At 40.1% G+C, this 17,622-nt stretch overlaps 1 pseudogene across 1 annotated transcript; it reads right to left on the bottom strand.

Moving 5' to 3' along the window:
• Positions 1-267: 267 nt before the first annotated feature.
• On the bottom strand, positions 268-8,580 carry LOC120651474 (annotated as a pseudogene). The gene is made up of 10 exons (XR_005666206.1): positions 8,118-8,580; positions 5,149-5,229; positions 4,568-4,600; positions 4,175-4,295; positions 3,726-3,818; positions 2,437-2,556; positions 2,183-2,359; positions 1,905-1,960; positions 1,741-1,825; positions 268-772 (listed from the first exon to the last, which is right to left on the bottom strand). The product of XR_005666206.1 is annotated as an inositol-tetrakisphosphate 1-kinase 1-like (transcript).
• Between the last annotated feature and the right edge of the window lie 9,042 nt (positions 8,581-17,622).

Below are 17,622 nucleotides of genomic sequence, written 5' to 3'. Positions count from 1 at the left end.
GTTGTGAGATAGGTGCATAACATGATAGCATGATCCGCATTCTAATCCATTAAACATATGCCATCATTTTGGTTCGGTGACGGCTGTAGCAAGATTTAGACGTCTCAGATCATCGGCTGCATCGATGTCACCACAAAAGCTATGCACACCCTCTTCACAAGTCAATTGCTAATAATTTTCAATCAGATAAAAAACTTCTGGAAAGTGGAACTGTCTCAAGGGGAACCTTCAGTAGCAGCTGCCAGCTGGTAAATTAACCCATGAGTTGTCCAGTTTGCCTTTATATCTTCTATAAGTTCAGAAAGATGTTTTAGGTATCCACTGTGTCCGCGAAATCAGCTGGCGCCTCAATCGACAACAAAACATCAGGTTATAAAGGATGAAAGCAAGCCAAGCCATGCATGTCAAGAGGACTAACTACAAAACCTTGTTGCAAAGACGCTTGACATTTAAGGTAGGCACTCAGTTAAACGATTTACACAGGTTGGGCACAGGACCAGAAACCTTTTTTTCTAATACTGCCCCCAACCACATGATGGATTTCTTTGATTTCTGATATGCACTTCCTGTCAAGGCTAACACCCATCCCATTGCTATATACAACCTGGAAAATCTATTAGTTGCCACTGTTACATGGCTGGCTGGCATCAATTAATGGGCTCCATCATGGCAATGCTTCAGCTCCCGCTTAAAAGCCTCTTGTATTTGCTTTGCACGAGGCTTAGAAGGAAGTCAGTAAATATGTGCTCATATCCTGGCATCTTGCCATACCCTGCAGAATTTAAGCTATAACAATAAAAAAACACAAATAGCAATATAACACTTTCATTTGCAACAAATTGAATGTCATATTGATGATCATATAATATGCGTTGAGAGCAGTTCTGGAAAGGTAAAGAAACTTATGCAACAGCACAGATTATAAAACTGATCTTGGCATGTATAAGTTTATCCAAATGAATTTGTTATGATCTTATCTCAAATAGATCATGCTGCAGTGATATTGAAACTGTCTTTAAAATTCACCAAGAAACGCATCTGTTGCTAAAAAAATGGTGTCTGTGACGACTATACAGATGAAGCAATAGCAATATGCTTAGGGTGTGTTTGATTGCTCGAATGTGATTCAGTAGAGTCGCATCGTATATCCTGGATGAGTGTAAGAAGGCTGTGTGGATGAGTGAAAACAGTGTTTGGTTGGTTGCATGGAAGATGCAGTAATCCTGCATCTGCAGATGCAATAACCCTGTGAAGGTGTTTGGTTGCACGTATGAACGGATGCAAGGAATATTTAACTGAGACTGACATGTGGATTCTACGCTATGCGGTTGCATCCACCGGGCCTGGCCCGAGAGACGCTCAACTTGAGCCTTTCCATCGGTGCAAGATGCCAGCATATATTTGTCTCCATTGGGCCATGCGGCTACAGTGGAGTCAGGCACACAAACACACTTCTTTTACAGATACACGGATGAGTGGATGCAGGGAGGCCAGCATCCGGCCAACCAAACACACCCTTAGCTGCTACACAAAAGTGGCTACATGCTGTCCATAAATCTAATCCAAACAAAGGTTTACGCCCCAGAGATTCATTGAGGAGAAATGAATTCAGCTGAAAAGAGAGCCGTCACGCACAAAGCTATAGACTTTACAAACTGCATGCACTATAACTTGCATGTGCACAAAAACACATGGGGAGGGAAATAGAAAAAACATAAAACATTGAAAAGAGTAACTTACCAGGAAAATAGTTGATGTCAATGACATAGTACCGATCCTTTCTTCCATGTTCTCTAATCATGTCTATGTTAAACAGTCTAAGACCCTGGTATATTCAAAAGTGTCAGGCAAGCACATAAATGTCAAGTGTTGCATAGAGCTTATATATAGTGAGAGTTCCATACCAGTCTGCGTCGAAGCTCCTTGCCGAGTTTCTCTAGAAGTGGCTTTGGAGGAAGTTCTGTCATAAGAGCAAAATATAATTAACAAGGAAATTAATAAATTGATCTCTTCTAAGAGACTAAACAATTTCAGTAGAATTTATTTTAAGGATAAAAAAAATGGCATACAGGTCACTCATCAGGGCAGTTATACCTGAACTAAAGGACTCAGGTGTAGTAAGCATGTTGCAATAACTTAAACCAATGCAGATGTAACAATTTCACCTGTACAGGAACTTTACCTGCAATACAAGGGTCAACATCTGCATCTTCTGCATTATTTGTAGCACAGGAAACTCTTGGAAACCGGAAGATGCCATCATTGTTTCCCAAGTCATATGTGTTAAAATCTGGAAGTGAAAACCGGCGGACAACCTGTATAGTTTCACCAACAATATATACCTTAAATAGGATCCCACCTATACAGATAACAAAATCAGTTTCAATATAGACCAATAGTTTGCAAGTATATACAGGAGAATAATTAAATGTTTACCATGGTTGACAAATTCCTGGAGAACTAAAGGAGGATCAAGCAAAGGTAGCGATGCCTCCACATATGCAAGGGATAGCTCATGAGATTTTGATGTTCCATCAACAACCAATGGCTTGGCGACTGCAAAAGGAGTATTGTTCACATTAGAAACATCTAGGATTTTACCATTTCTCCTTTTAAAAAAGTTGCATCTTATGAACAAGGAAGCATAGAAGATGCAGCATGCTAGAACGAAAAATAAATGGAACCATTACCAGAGAACTTTCAAACCATATAGTGTTGCCTTCATCATTAGTTGAATTGTAAGAAATAATGGAAAAGCAAAGTTGATAACAGCAAACATCCCTATTATAGTATATATCGAGACCAGTTTCCCCTTCATTGCCATGTAACCACTCACTACCAAACACTAACAAGCTAGTATGCAAACATTTTCAATAAAAGATTTGAATAATTTTACATGTCATTGACTCATAAAAAGCCCATAGATGTGGAGTAAAAGTTTGCAAATCCTAATTCTTTTCATATTTCTGTCCTTCCCTTGAAAGGTACATTTTGCATACAGCTATGAAGCACATAATGAAAACTACAGGGAAAAAAGCCTAATCAAAAAACACAAAGAGATAGATAATTAAACATCTAAATAGAAGATCAGCAAAAGGAAAATTAAGTCTAATAAAATAACTTAATACTAGCAAAGAAATAGAAGTTACTAATTCTGGAGCATCATAATATAGGTCACATTTAACAGTAAACACATACTCCCTCCGTCCCAAGAGGACTGTTCTTTTAGAAAATTTCAGACACATTACTCATACTAATAAATGACCTTGTTGCCCCTAATTACTATAGCAATTGTGATTGAAAATTTTGTTTATTTTGTTTTCTAGATCCTTAATAGATGCATATGCATTGGAACTAGAAAAATAGAATCTACTAAGCATTTGATTGGCTCTATGTGCTTTTCTTTACAATTTTTTCTTGGTACTTGCCATTGCTTTAATTAGATGGATCTTACTGCAAGCTAAACACTCTTTGTGAGACAAATTTTAATGGCTAAACCAACAGTCTTTTGGGGATGGAGGGATCAACAATATGTCAACAAAAATACAACTACTTATGCCCGTATTGGAAAGTTTAAATGAACCAGCATACAATTTTCGAGTATAAATCCAATAGAAAAAAAATTCTAGATATAGTACATCTTCAAAGCCAGAAACTTCTTCGTACTATTTTCATGATTTATCTTTGAGGTATAACAGGATCATAATTATGTACGAATAACTCACCCAAGGGCAAGGTTAGTCCAGCCTTGGCAACTGCATCAGGTATGGAAGACGGATCTTTCATGATGACCAACTGCCGTGGAGTGCAAACTTCGCCTGCAACAATTAATCACAAGAAATAACTAAGTGAAAAGCTCATCATGCTATTTTCCCAGGATAAAAGTGCATAACCCATTTCCAGTCACATGGCATGACTAAAATTGTAATTTTACACTTCGAGCAAGTTAGAGAACCATTATGAGCATTTAAGAAAGTAGAGCTCCAGTGTCTCTGATTCCATACCAATAATTATCCTATCAATAACTTGAATAACTTATTAAGAATTGACAATAACAGTTGAATTTGACTCTCCCTCCCTCCTCTTCATCTCTGTTACTCTAGATCACGACATATCAAATTAACTTATAAACACATAATAAGAGCAAACTGAACACATCACATATATCAAATACCATAGCTATTGGACAAGTTCAGATCAGCAACTTCTTGAAGCATGGACTGGCGATTGTGCAAATGCTGGATAGCATTTGGTGGATCGAGGACAGTCACTTCTGGATGCTCTTCACGATAATCCTTTAAGAACATTAAAGAAGTGAATATACGCAGAAGAAAACACAGCACTCAGTACTTACAATGTTTAGCATGAAAGTACTGCAATAAGCCTCACAATTCTGCAATCTGGCTTTGAACTGAAACATAATATCTAAGTTACATGTTGCATGTTGCAGATGGAAAGAACTATACAAGAAACATGATAGTAGATATGCTCGATGCAGATCCAGTTTGAGGTCTACACAACTACACATTACACATAGAAGGTTTCCACTTTGGTGTTCAGGGCCTACCTCCAGAACTTGCTGCCACTCCTTGCTAGTAAGCTAACAAAAAGCACACACAAAACTCAGTCAGAAGAAAACAAAATGAGCACAGAGTGTGAAGACAGGTTCTGAAAATCAGATGCAGGACATCAAACTATTCTCTTATAGATAGAGGCCAGAGAGGTACATCTGGATGTAACCTATGTACTCCCTCCATTCTCATATGATGGGCAAATTTCAAAAAACAAATCACATATGATTGGCATATATACTGGACAACGCCTCACGGGAGATGCAGCCTTGGTAAGTAGCGCCATCTCGCATTTACTATGTACCACGTGTGGGAACTCAATCGTCAGCTACATGGACTGTTTGCATGCGCGTTGGATGGGTGTGGCTTGGCGTGAACACCGAAGCATCGCGACTTCAACAGCTGGTTTGCACAAGGAAAATCTAATGATGGGAGTAAATGGGATGATAAGCACACTTGTCTGCCTTGGTCATTGAACCAAGAGAAAATGTGCCCATCATATGAGAATGGAGGGAGTAAGAAATAAAAGATACCCAAAACTGCAATATCATCTTAACAGAAACACCAACTTACGGACCTTGTGCAAAATAATGTCAATGGGCCTTGTTCAGAGAGAGGATGAGTCTCATCAATTGATACGAAATGAATGCCTTTCTTCCTGAACAAATGCAGAAAACACTCATCAAGGAGTATAAAGGGGCAGGTAAGAGCATACTGGTCATATTTACACAAAAATGAATAGAGAAAAAAGAGCAGAACCATCCGAAAGCAACATATGAAATTTTATTGAGGCAGCTTCAACAGCACACTGTAATAAATAGATGCATAAAAATTGAACTAGCAAGGATAATCACATATTGGAAATATAATTCAAGATTTTCCTGGATGTAACATAGACTCTACTTGATTTTGGGAGAGGAAACAAAGAAATAATATATAAACCTCTTCCAAGGAAACTTAAAAGTGACTAAAAAATCATATGGATGTTGTACTGGCTTGAAGCTTTGTACTCTCAGAAGTTTTACATAAGCTTTGTTAATTTAGGAAATTCATATTCTTCTAAATATAGCAAAGAATAAAACATGTATTGAATTGTATATGTTTATTATCTGTTGTTTAAAATTTGACTGATATGCTTCAGTACACATTAGCTGCACACTAACCCTAACCATTTAACGTGCTGGAAGCAGAGGCGGAGCCAGGAATTTGCGGCTGGGTATGCCAAATATAAAAAAAATCGAAGCAAAAAAAATTTCGAAGTTAATACACAATATAATGAACGATTAAGTTATACCGGCCATAACAAATCCATAATAATAACCAGTGGCGGCCTCCTTCGTGCTGGTGCTGGGGCGTTGGCACTAGGGCGGCGAGGCGGCTGCGGTCTGCCACTGGCGGAGTTGTCGTTGCCGAGATGGGGAGGTCGGGAGGTGGGAGACGAACTGTCGGACGCCGGTCTGGGGACAGGCGGAGGGCCAAGGGCCGAGAGCCGAGGGTCGGAGGCGCATTGGGGCGGACATGAAGCCAGGGGGACGGGGGCGAGCCGCAAGCAGAGAGAGAGAGAGCGATTCTTTTGTATTTTGGGCTTCCTTGTTGGGCTTTGTTGAACTGGGACTATAAGTTTGTATATAATACTCCCTCCGTCCCAAAATAAGTGTAGTTTTTGGCTTTCAAATGTTGTCCCACAAATAGTATAGTTTTATCTTGTCATAAGATCCATCTAATTAAAGCGCAATACCAAGTATCAAAAAAGCATTGCATAGAAAAACGTAGTGCCAATCAAATATTTAGTAGATATTATTTTTCTAGTTCTAATGTGTATGCATGCATTGAGGATATGGAAAACCAAATAAATAACACGGTTTTCTATCACAATTGGTAGAAGTAATTAGGGGTAACAAAATCATTTCATTGAATGAGTAATGTGTCTAAAATTTTCTAAAACTACACTCTTTGTAAGACGGAAGGAGTAGTATATATCTATGAATACATATTAGTATTTTCCCCTAAATCTTGGGTATGCCTAAGCATACAGGGGCATACCCCTGGCGCCGCCACTGGCTGGAAGCCAACAGGTACACTCACACCATAGCATCCAGCCTTTCTTCAAGTAAGTGAGGTAATATATCACAAATGCAACTAACAAATCAGTAAACCGAACCATAAAGGTTCTCTAGTTAGGGCATATCACATTAATGAATTTTAGAAAATTAATCAAAATAGTGTTGCATGTCATTCCTTCCTTCAGATAGAACCTTGAATGCAGCCAAGACTGGAGCTATATGCTAGCTAGGACAAAGCAGGAAATAAACCTCAAAATACAATTCAATGGTTCTACTAAAGAAGGTAAATCTGGAAAACTAAAATTTATTTGTTTACATCAAACTAAGCGATGCTGGAGCTAAATATGCATCGAGCTCATTCATGATATTCATACTTAAAACTACAACATGGGAAGCATTAAGAACAACTGCACTTGCACAGACGGTGCTAAAAGGGGCATTTCATATTGTATTTGAAGCAGCTTAAGCCTCTAAATGGTAAAAATTTACTAAATTCACCTGATAGAACATAGTTGATTTTTTTATCTTATAAGTACTTAAAAAGACTTATAGAGACACGCAATGCTTCAAAATGTTCTTTAAAATTATACAAACTATGCATCAAAATGTTCCTTTTTTTAAAAAAAATTCTCTTCTAGCAGACAAAGCAAAGGCATTCCCTGTTCCAATTATTTATTTCCTTTTCCACCATGATTTGTTTATGTGAACATGCATCAAGTCTTGGTCAAATTAAAACATCCATATAATAGATTAATTTGGAGTGAGGCTTCAGTCAAGGAAGTTTTAGACATCGCCCAACAACCAGGACAGATTATTTTGGTCACCAGTGGTCATTTTAAAGACATACCCCAAGACATGTGATGTGCTTAGCCACAAGAATATTCCAACATGAGAATCCCTGATACCAACCAAATACGATGTGCATACAAAATTACTCATTTTCAAATCAACACAGCAATAAGCTATACAAAGGGTCAGGTCAACACAACAGAAAAGTAAAGACGGCCACTGATAGCTTGTATCAGAATTAACATTTCACAATCAAGCACCCTAAGTTCCTTTGAATACTAGTAAAATATTATGCCCTCAGTTTTTAGCTAAGATAACTCATACAGAAGCTACTCTCCCTACCCAATTGACTCCCACAAGATCACAAGGTTTCAATTTCATGGCAACTGCTTGTCGCTGGGGAATACAGTCAATTCCCTTCCATTCCATCCAAAACCATAGAAATCAAATCACTTCCGCCATTTCCTACCTACCAAATTAACAAAGTTCACTTACCCATAGAGGATTTTCCAACGACAGTAACAACATAATCCGAACAGGCAATGCAAATTAAATATTTAAATTGACTTGCCCTTAAGGCCCTAATCACCAATCCACCATTTCCTTTGCGTTGTTCCAGAATAATTAAATTAAACAGAAACCACACAACAGATTCCAGCTTTGACGCGGGGGATCAGCAGGTCTCTTCTTTTACCTAGCGAGCGCGAGCAGCTTGGGCTGAAGGAAGCTCTTGACCTTCTTCTTGGTGAGGGCGTAGCCCACCACCAGCCGCTGCTGGGCGGGCGGCGGGGACAAGGGCACAGGCTCCCCCGCCGCAGCCGCAGCCGCAACCGTCTCGTCGTCCGACACCTCCCCGTGCACCCTCATCCCCACAAACCCTAACCCTAACCCCGCCCAGGAATGGCGGTGAACCCGACCCCCAACGAAAAAAATACCTCGAAAAATCTGGGGAAAAATCCAGGAAAAATCCGGGGCGATCGAGGGAGTTATTCACGGACAGGGATGGTTCGAGATGGAAGGTTCAAGGTGGGATCAGAGAGCAGATAAGATGATTTTATCGCCCGAAGTGTTTTGTTTTTGGAGCTTTGCGTTTTAATGGCGAGGCGAGAGAGAGAGCGAGCGAGCGAGCGAGAGAGGGAGGGAGCCGAGAGAGAGGAAGAAAGCAGAGGAAGAACAGGCGGGTATTTGTAGATGACGGAGGGAGCAGAGCACGGGACTGCTGCTCGGATCGTCTGCGTATGCGCAGCCCTGTGGCTTCTCCACTCTGATGGTCTAGACCTTCCACTAGTAGTAGTGGGAAGGAGAAGGAAGTCATGTCCAAATCACCAAATGCACGGTGTAAGGCCAATTTCAGTGAAAATGTCATAAAAATATTATGTACATTAAATTTGTTAACATATACTAATAGTATATGTATCAATAGTATGAGGAGAGAGAAGAGATGAGTGTTATAAAATATAAGAGGAGTGTCATCACCATGACACTTCACTGGCACACTTCTTAAGATTTCAGTCTAGATAACTATGTCAATGACACTCCCACTGAAACTGGCCTAAGCCAACAAAAATTATCCTATTCCATACATGCACGCCTCGTCGTAATTTAGAGGTTCCGTATATACTCTCACTGTTACAAATTGTAGTCATTTTAGTAAAATCTAGGTATATAGATTTTACTATACACACATATATATAAAGTCTTGTTTGGTTCTTTAGCACCAGTTGCACTGCAAAAGGAATCTTGCATGTATGAAGTATTAAACGAAATTTATTTGCAAAACCTTTTCACATATGAGTGCAACTTTGCGCGACAAATCTAATGATGATAATTAATCAATGATTGGCTACAGTAATGCTACAATAATCATCATCTACTTGTGCAGTCAAAGGTCTCATTAGATTCGTCTTACAAAGTAGCGCGGGAGTTGTGGGGTTAGTTTTGTAAATTACCTTTATTTAATACCGATAATTAACGGTCAAAGTTTGCTACAGTTCCTAGCGTTAGGGAACCAAATGTCTAGATACACTAGTTGAATATCCCGCGCGTTGCTGCGGGATTTGTAGACAAAAATGTTGAAGTTGAGTGTATTGAAAAGATGGAGATATGTAGTTGTAGTCAATTTTAGCATTGGAGATATATGACATGATTGTATATAAGATATGCTTAAATACTAAAATTGAAGTACATATAAAAAATTCAAGTTGATGAAACTGATAAAAGGCAGAATCGTAATTGGTATGGTAAGATCGCTTTAATTTTTTTCTAGGAGAAAATGGAAAAAGTCTGCATCATTTTTTGAAATGATTCGACTTTGTATCGACTCTTTGGCTAAGCGAAATTTATGCAAATATTTTTTTAAATGAAATGTGAGGAATGCAGTTGTGTGTGAAATGTTGATAATTGGAAATATAGTTGTACAAATATAGTTGTATCAAATAGTAAAATATTAAGGAGGAACCAAACATAGTATCAATATCAGAATATAATGAATGAATGTGTAATATTGAAGAGAAGAGACCTGGAACAATCATTCACGATGCTCTTCCTGCATGCCACAGTGATGCAAGACAAAATTTAAGAGTAGCAAAACAGCTGGGGAAGGCAAGGAGCTACCAGAACCGAATGGAATAATGGTGTCGAGAGAGTGTGTAACGCTACGATGGCTTCAACTAAGCAAAATATATAGAGCGTTGGGTTCTACAGATCATGAGAAGTGTAAGGGGTGGTGGTAGTGTATTGTTAGATAGAGAGACTTAAGAAAATGACAGCTTGGATGATCAAGTTACAAACATGAGAGAAATGAAGAGACATAGTAAGGTGGATGAATGAGTGCTTCTTCCATTGTTGGTGGCTCAATGGAGATTGAGAGAAATATAAATTAACATTTTCTAGTGGGATGTATCAATCTTAGAAGACAGAAATACAATAGGAGACTAATTGTTTTTCTTTTTGTTAACGTTTCCTAGTGGGATGCATCAATTTTAGAATACATAAATACCATAGGAGACTAAATGTTTTTCTTTTTGAAACAAATGTGGATTTATTTATTAATATTAGATAGACTAATATTTAATTGATAAATGAAAATAATGTTCATGAGACAATAATAAAAGAAAATAAAGGGAGGGGATTTAACATATGTATGTTGCATAGAGTAATATTTAATTGACAAATAAAAAATTTGGTTGTTGGGCTTCTTCTTTATTTATATTTTTGATGAACCGCAACATATTGAAAAACATGACTGAGAGAAATAGAAATTATGACATTTAGTGGGTTGATGACATAGCAACATGGCACTTAGTGGATTGATGACGTGGCAGCACGAGGATTGAGAGAAATACAATTATGACACTCAGTGGGTTGCATCTATATAGAATATATAGATAGCACAAACTATGTGAAGACGACCTTCAATCTCTGTTCGCCCAAGCGGCTATTAAGTCCGTTTAAACAGCATTTAAACAGTAAAACCCATGTTGTTTAGGTCCTAAGCGGTAATTTAAACAGTTGGCCCGTTTAAACCCATTTAAACCATTAAAACCCGTCCGAACCGACTAAATAGAGTCGAGTTAAACATGATTAAATGAGATAAATGACCATTTAATTCATAATTTAGTCAATAAGAGGATTACAACTACCACAATCAATACCGAACTAACTAGCATCGTAAGTATATGAAGTGGTGTGGGATCAGATTTTTTCAAAAAGATTATTTGGTACAGTACTGAAGGAACTTTGGCTATTACTAACAATAAACAGTCGGTAGAAACTTTGGTTATTACTCCCTACGTTCCAAAGTGTAGGTCATTTTGGCTTTTCTAGATTTATAGTATTTGTTATGCATCTAGATATAACATATGTCTAGGTGCATAGCAAAATATATAAATCTAAAAAACTCAAAACAACCTACATTTTAGAACGGAGAGAGTACTATGCATATAAATAATGTCGGAAACGGAGCATATATAGTTTGGCTAAACACGTTTCCGGTAGAACTTTGGCTAAACAGTCGGTCCTTGAGTAATGCATAAATACTAACTAGCATCGTAAGATTTCTTTCTAGTTGTAGAGAAATGAACTTTGGCTATTACTAACAATTTGTAGTACATTTCTATGCATGTGATAGATGATGCCAGTTGTTACAACTAGGATATGGAAGCACGAAAGGAATTGCTTCGTTAGAAAAAGAATACAGTAACACCTTAAAGTTGTGACTTTTGAGCACAGGTATATTCCTTCAAGTATGGATGTATTGAAAATACATAATGGCATAAGAATCTTCTTCGACGTAATTTTTTCCCTCCTTAAAGAATCATTCTTCTCCACTTTCATGCACTAGTAATAGTTGAATTGACTTTTATAGTACGCATCATTATTCAATTATTTATTGTTTAAATCTAGTATCTAAAATTCATGAATGGAAACAATAATTGAGAATAAGGCTAAGCACATATTTAGCAATGATTTGGTTATTAATACTATATACCTCTTTAGATTCTATTGTTTCTTGTGCCAGTTCATGTGAGCATGGTAAAAATTTAGCTGCTTTAGTTCTTACATTTCTCTCGTTCTATGAGTAGCTAACTGCAGAACTTTTTTAATCCAATAAAAAATGGTTTTAAATTTTAATAGAGTCCAAGGTAATCTTCTACTATTTCAAAAAAATATGTGCCTTCTGCATGAAATGTATATTGTATTTCCATTTAAAGTGAACTTGAGTGTGTGCCTGCCAGGGAGTAGAAAGAGAAAAACTAATATAATGATTAAGGATCTTTAGAATACAGAAACATATATGTTGAAGTGGGGTCATATTAGATTTGCGATACATATAGATTTTTTGTTAAAAAAGAGAAATTCGCATGAGCTCTAACCACATAATTAGATTTTTACAAGAAACCTTAGCGCGGCTTTGCCACGCCCTTTTGATTGTTGGCCCGTTGTTTATGTGTTAATATGGCTTGAGCCTGTATTAGATACTGTTTTTAAGTGGAAATATGATAGCATATAAACAGTAAGAATTAAGATGTAAGATTATATCACAGATAATACATTGATAGAGTTAGATCTGAGCTTAGTCTATATTATAAAGAACCAAAACAATTGGAACTTTTTTTACCAAATTAACCTACCTATGCCTAGCCTACCCACCCGCCTATACCCACGTTCGTTCAAATTTTGAATGAGCCCACGACCGGCAATCACGTGACGGTAATCACGTTCACGTCTATCTATATATTCTATATAGATGCAACCCACTAAGTGTCATGATTGTATTTCTCTCAATCCTCGTGCTACCACGTCATCAATCCACTAAGTGCCATGTTGCTATGTCATCAACCCACTAAGTATCATAATTTCTATTTCTCTCAGTTATGTTTTTCAATATGTTGCGGTTCATCAAAATTATAAATAAAGAAGAAGCCCAACAACCAAATTTTTTATTTATCAATTAAATATTACTCTATGCAACATACATATGTTAAATCCCCTCCCTTTATTTTCTTTTATTATTGTCTCATGAACATTATTTTCATTTATCAATTAAATATTAGTCTATCTAATATTAATAAATAAATCCACATTTGTTTCAAAAAGAAAAACAATTAGTCTCCTATGGTATTTATGTCTTTTAAAATTGATACATCCCACTAGGAAGCGTTAACAAAAACAAAAACAATTAGGCTCCTATTGTATTTCTGTCTTCTAAGATTGATACATCCCACTAGAAAATGTTAATTTATATTTCTCTCAATCTCCATTGAGCCACCAACAATGGAAGAAGCACTCATTCATCCACCTTACTATGTCTCTTCATTTCTCTCATATTTGTAACTTGATCATCCAAGCTGTCATTTCCTTAAGTCTCTCTATCTAACAATACACTACCACCACCACCCCTTCCACTTCTCATGATCCGTAGAACCCAACGCTCTATATATTTTGCTTAGTTGAAGCCATCATAGCGTTACACACACTCTCGACTCCATTATTCTATTCGGTTCTGGTAGCTCCTTGCCTTCCCCAGCTGTTTTGCTACTCTTAAATTTTGTCTTGCATCACTGTGGCATGCAGGAAGAGCACCGTGAAGGATTGTTCCAGGTCTCTTCTCTTCAATGTTACACATTCATTCATTATGTTCTGATATTGATACTATGTTTGGTTCCTCCTTAATATTTTACTGTTTGATACAACTATATTTGTACAACTATATTTCCAATTATCAACATTTCACACACAACTGCATTCCTCACATTTCATTTAAAAAAAATATTTGCATAAATTTCGCTTAGCCAAAGAGTCGATACAAAGTCGAATCATTTCAAAAAATGATGCAGACTTTTTCCATTTTCTCCTAGAATAAAATTAAAGCGATCTTACCATACCAATTACGATTCCTCTTTTTATCAGTTTCATCAACTTGAATTTTTTATATGTACTTCAATTTTAGTATTTAAGCATATCTTATATACAATCATGTCATATATCTCCAATGCTAAAATTGACTACAATTTCATATCTCCATCTTTTCAATACACTCAACTTCAACATTTTTGTCCACAAATCGGTATTCAATTAGTTTCCTTGTATAGCCCACGGGAACGTGGATTTCCATAATTTTGCCTAGCTTCCATTGATAGCGTCTCTTACCATTGTTCCTCCCTGATCGCACACCATCGCAGTGCTCGGCGTCTTCATCCGTGGCGAGGCAACATCGCCGGCACGCGACTGCCTGGGACCGACGGACACGGCGGCACAGCGACGCAGAGTTCGGCATCTTCACCGCGGCGAGGCAACGTCGCCGGCGCGCGACTGCCTGGGACTACGAGCCACCACTAGGGCGAGCCAGGGCGGCCGCCCTAGCTCCCTCTAAGTGAAGTTCAGGGTATATTTGTTAACAGTAGAGGTAGCAGAAAAAGAGAAGAAGGATGAATTTGAAAAACATAAGAAAAACATAAGAGAACAGGAAATTGGCTTCCGCAGAATAGATTACTTGAGAAAGGAGTAAGAGTTCAAACAAGTTGTTCAATACCATTCCTCCTCGCACGCACTCAGTATTTAACTAGCGACTCTCTTGCGTTTACATGGGCTTGGCCTGATACGTGCCCGCAGGCACATCTAGCGAACCCATTCGCGCCAAGACAGACACTAGGCTTCCTGGTGCGGCGGCCCATAGTAGGAGATGCTTTCTCTGGTTCGTGGGTGCTGACAATATCCCCGTTCTCAACTCCGGCAGAGGCTCATGGCGGTGCGGCGGCACCCCCCGAACGCGAGGTCGAGTGGGCTGCGGCCTCTTAAGTGGCTCAACCTAGCGCCCCAGTCTAGCACTGCATCTTGCCACCAGATGCCGCTGCCAATTTCGGCAGTTCACCATCTACCCCCCCTGCAATCCCGCTCTGGCGCTCACGCTGGCGTGTCGATGCCGTTGCGCGACGCCACTCCACGCCCGTCCGTTCAGCAGCCCCATCTCGACACCCGTCGATGGCGACAGCAGATCCCGTGCGCCGCCGGCGCGGGCGCCTGCAGCCGGGCAGCAAGTCTCGGCGTCTCGCTCTGGTCGTGCAAAAATTTTATCGTAAAAGTCCGCCCTAGGTCATTTTCTGGGCTGGCTTCGCCACCGGCGCCGAGGCAACGTCACCGGCGCGTGACTGCCTGGGACCGGCGGACACGTCGACACAGCAACGCCAAGCTCAGGTGCGTGCCGCAGTACTCTGCGAGGGCGATCCTTCTTTGTTACCATGTTGATATAGCTCGTCAGATCCTGATCCCCCACGTTGCTCATTGGCCAAGGTGCGTGTTTTCTCGACGGTGTAGCACGGGAAGCAACTTCATCTAGCGTAGTTTATTCTTTGTTTGCTAACTGCCGTCACGATCGCCGACCTTCATCTTTCTTTGTTTCATTTAATCAGGGCACTCAGGATCTTGTACTGTTTTCCTGTTGTGGTAGCCCCGTCCAGATCCTGACCCACCATGTTGCATGCTGTATAAGGTACTTGTTTTCTCCATGGCATAGGACATCAAGCATTACCTCACGTGCGCGGCGTCGCTGGAGACCTCGAGGGCAGCCTGCACAAGTCCGCGGCGCCGTATGGGAAACGCTGCACCTTCGGCACCGCGCCCTCGTCTGCGGCGATCCAGGTCGACGCGCCGCGACCATCGCAACCACGCGCGCAGGACGGCGGCGAGCACGACGACGTAGCCGTGCCGGTAGGAGACACTGCATCTCCTGACCTGGTCCTTCACCACCCACTCGTCGGCGCGGCAATCTGAGCGCCTGTCTGCTAAGGCTAGCGTGCCGGAGGGCTCGTCGCGACTGGCCCCGTCGATCAGCTACCGCTGCGCCAAGCCCTAGCGGGAGAGGGGAGCTGCCGCTTCCGGGAGCCACTACGGGAAACCGAACATTTATTGTGGGCCTAAATATTTGCCGTGTGTCGGATTTCAGACACACGGCAAATTGCATATTTGCCGTGTGCCGCAGATCCAGCGCACGGTAAAAATATACGCACGGCAAATGCCTCTTTTACCGTGTGCTAATCATGGAGCCACACGGCAAAAATCAAGCACACGACAAACATCGGCAAAGACATTAGTTGCCGTGTGCTAGCATAGACGGCACACGGCAAACATTTGAAACACGCCAAAACACGGAAAATATTTTGGGCAAGCCAGGCAGGCCAAATTTGTGCCGTGTGCTAACTCGCAGGGCACACGGCAAAAAAACTGATTGGGCAAACCACGTGGCCCTTTAATTTGCCGTGTGCCTCTTCACATGCACACGGCAAATGTGATTCAAAAAATTTGAACCAGCCCTTCAAAATTTTGTGGGTATCTTCATATTGTTCATGGGTCTATAATCTATATTTTGGTGTTTTTTCGGTTCTTTTTCTATTTTTAACATCTTAATTTCATGAAACTTAATTTTAGAGAAATAGTCAAATTTGAACTACAATAATTGTATGTAGTTCAATACTGTAAGGAAAAAAATGTTATTCACACCCAGAAGTCCCATGTGAGACCGTATCCAAAAAATGGATGGAAAATTCGAAGATCTTGGTCATGTACCATGACTAGGATCGTCTAGTCATATCGTTTTAAAATTCTATAAAAAGCAAACGAAACCTAAAAATCACAAGATTTGTTCAGATATCATCATTTCATGTGTGTAGCCGGACGGTAAAAGGTAAGTAACTTTAGCCTATTTCATTACGTTTCGTACTTATATATTTCAATTCCAATTTTACACAAATATTTTTCGCAGGAATTTTGTAATTGTCGTTCCAGGTGTTCATAAACGCATCCCCAATGTCATTCTGGGCATGCTTTGCAAGGACCACTACCCTGGATGCATCGAGATTGACGGCCGTCTTCAGCCGGCGTCGGCTTGGGAGAACTACATCCAAGCCATCGATAGACCGGACCGGGAAGGCAGGTGCTTTGCGAGCAAAGCAGAGCGGGTGTTGCAGGAACTGTGGGTAAGTCTTGTATGTGCTATAATTGTCAATACATCTCATTAATTGGACATTCTTGATATAATGGCTTCGTTCATCATCATGTGCAGGATTTCTACAGGTGCGAGGAGGGAATGATGACCGTGGCACGCGAGGTGGCAAACACGGCCTGTCACAAGCTGGTGGCAGATATGCTCTACGAGGCGTGCATCCAGGCCAACTGTGATTACAAACGTCGCATCGAAAAAGTGAAGACCAACAAAGGGGCTGTGCGAAACCTCAGGCTAACTCGGGAACAATATATGAGGGTAAATATACAATATTATTAATATTGACTTTTACTAAAATGAAGTACGCTACAGTTGATCTTATATGTCATGTATGACCTGCAGGTGATTCCTTGGTGGTTAGTCGGGAATGAACAGTGCTGGGACATGATAATCGACAGGTGGTATGCGGAAGGTTGGGTGGAGATGCACGAGTCTTGCCGGCAGCGGCGTTTGATGATGCCAGGTGCACCACACCATCAGGGCAACAGTCACCTACGACAGTACGCGGCCAGATGGGTAAGTGAATTCATTTCTTCATTTTAATGCTCAACCGTACACAATTTGTAATCATCTTTCTTTTTTCACAGTCGGCCTCACATGGAGGCGAGCCTTGCCCCCTGATCAAGGCGTGGGCTTTGGCCCACAAAGGGAAGGCGACATCGGATGTCAACTACAACCCGGCGGACCCTCCAGAAGCGTA

Source organism: Panicum virgatum, chromosome 9K, assembly GCF_016808335.1.
Source record: "Panicum virgatum strain AP13 chromosome 9K, P.virgatum_v5, whole genome shotgun sequence".
Taxonomy (NCBI): domain Eukaryota; kingdom Viridiplantae; phylum Streptophyta; class Magnoliopsida; order Poales; family Poaceae; genus Panicum; species Panicum virgatum.
The sequence above is the reverse complement of the archived record's forward strand: the minus strand, read 5'-3'. Positions and strand labels throughout refer to the sequence as shown.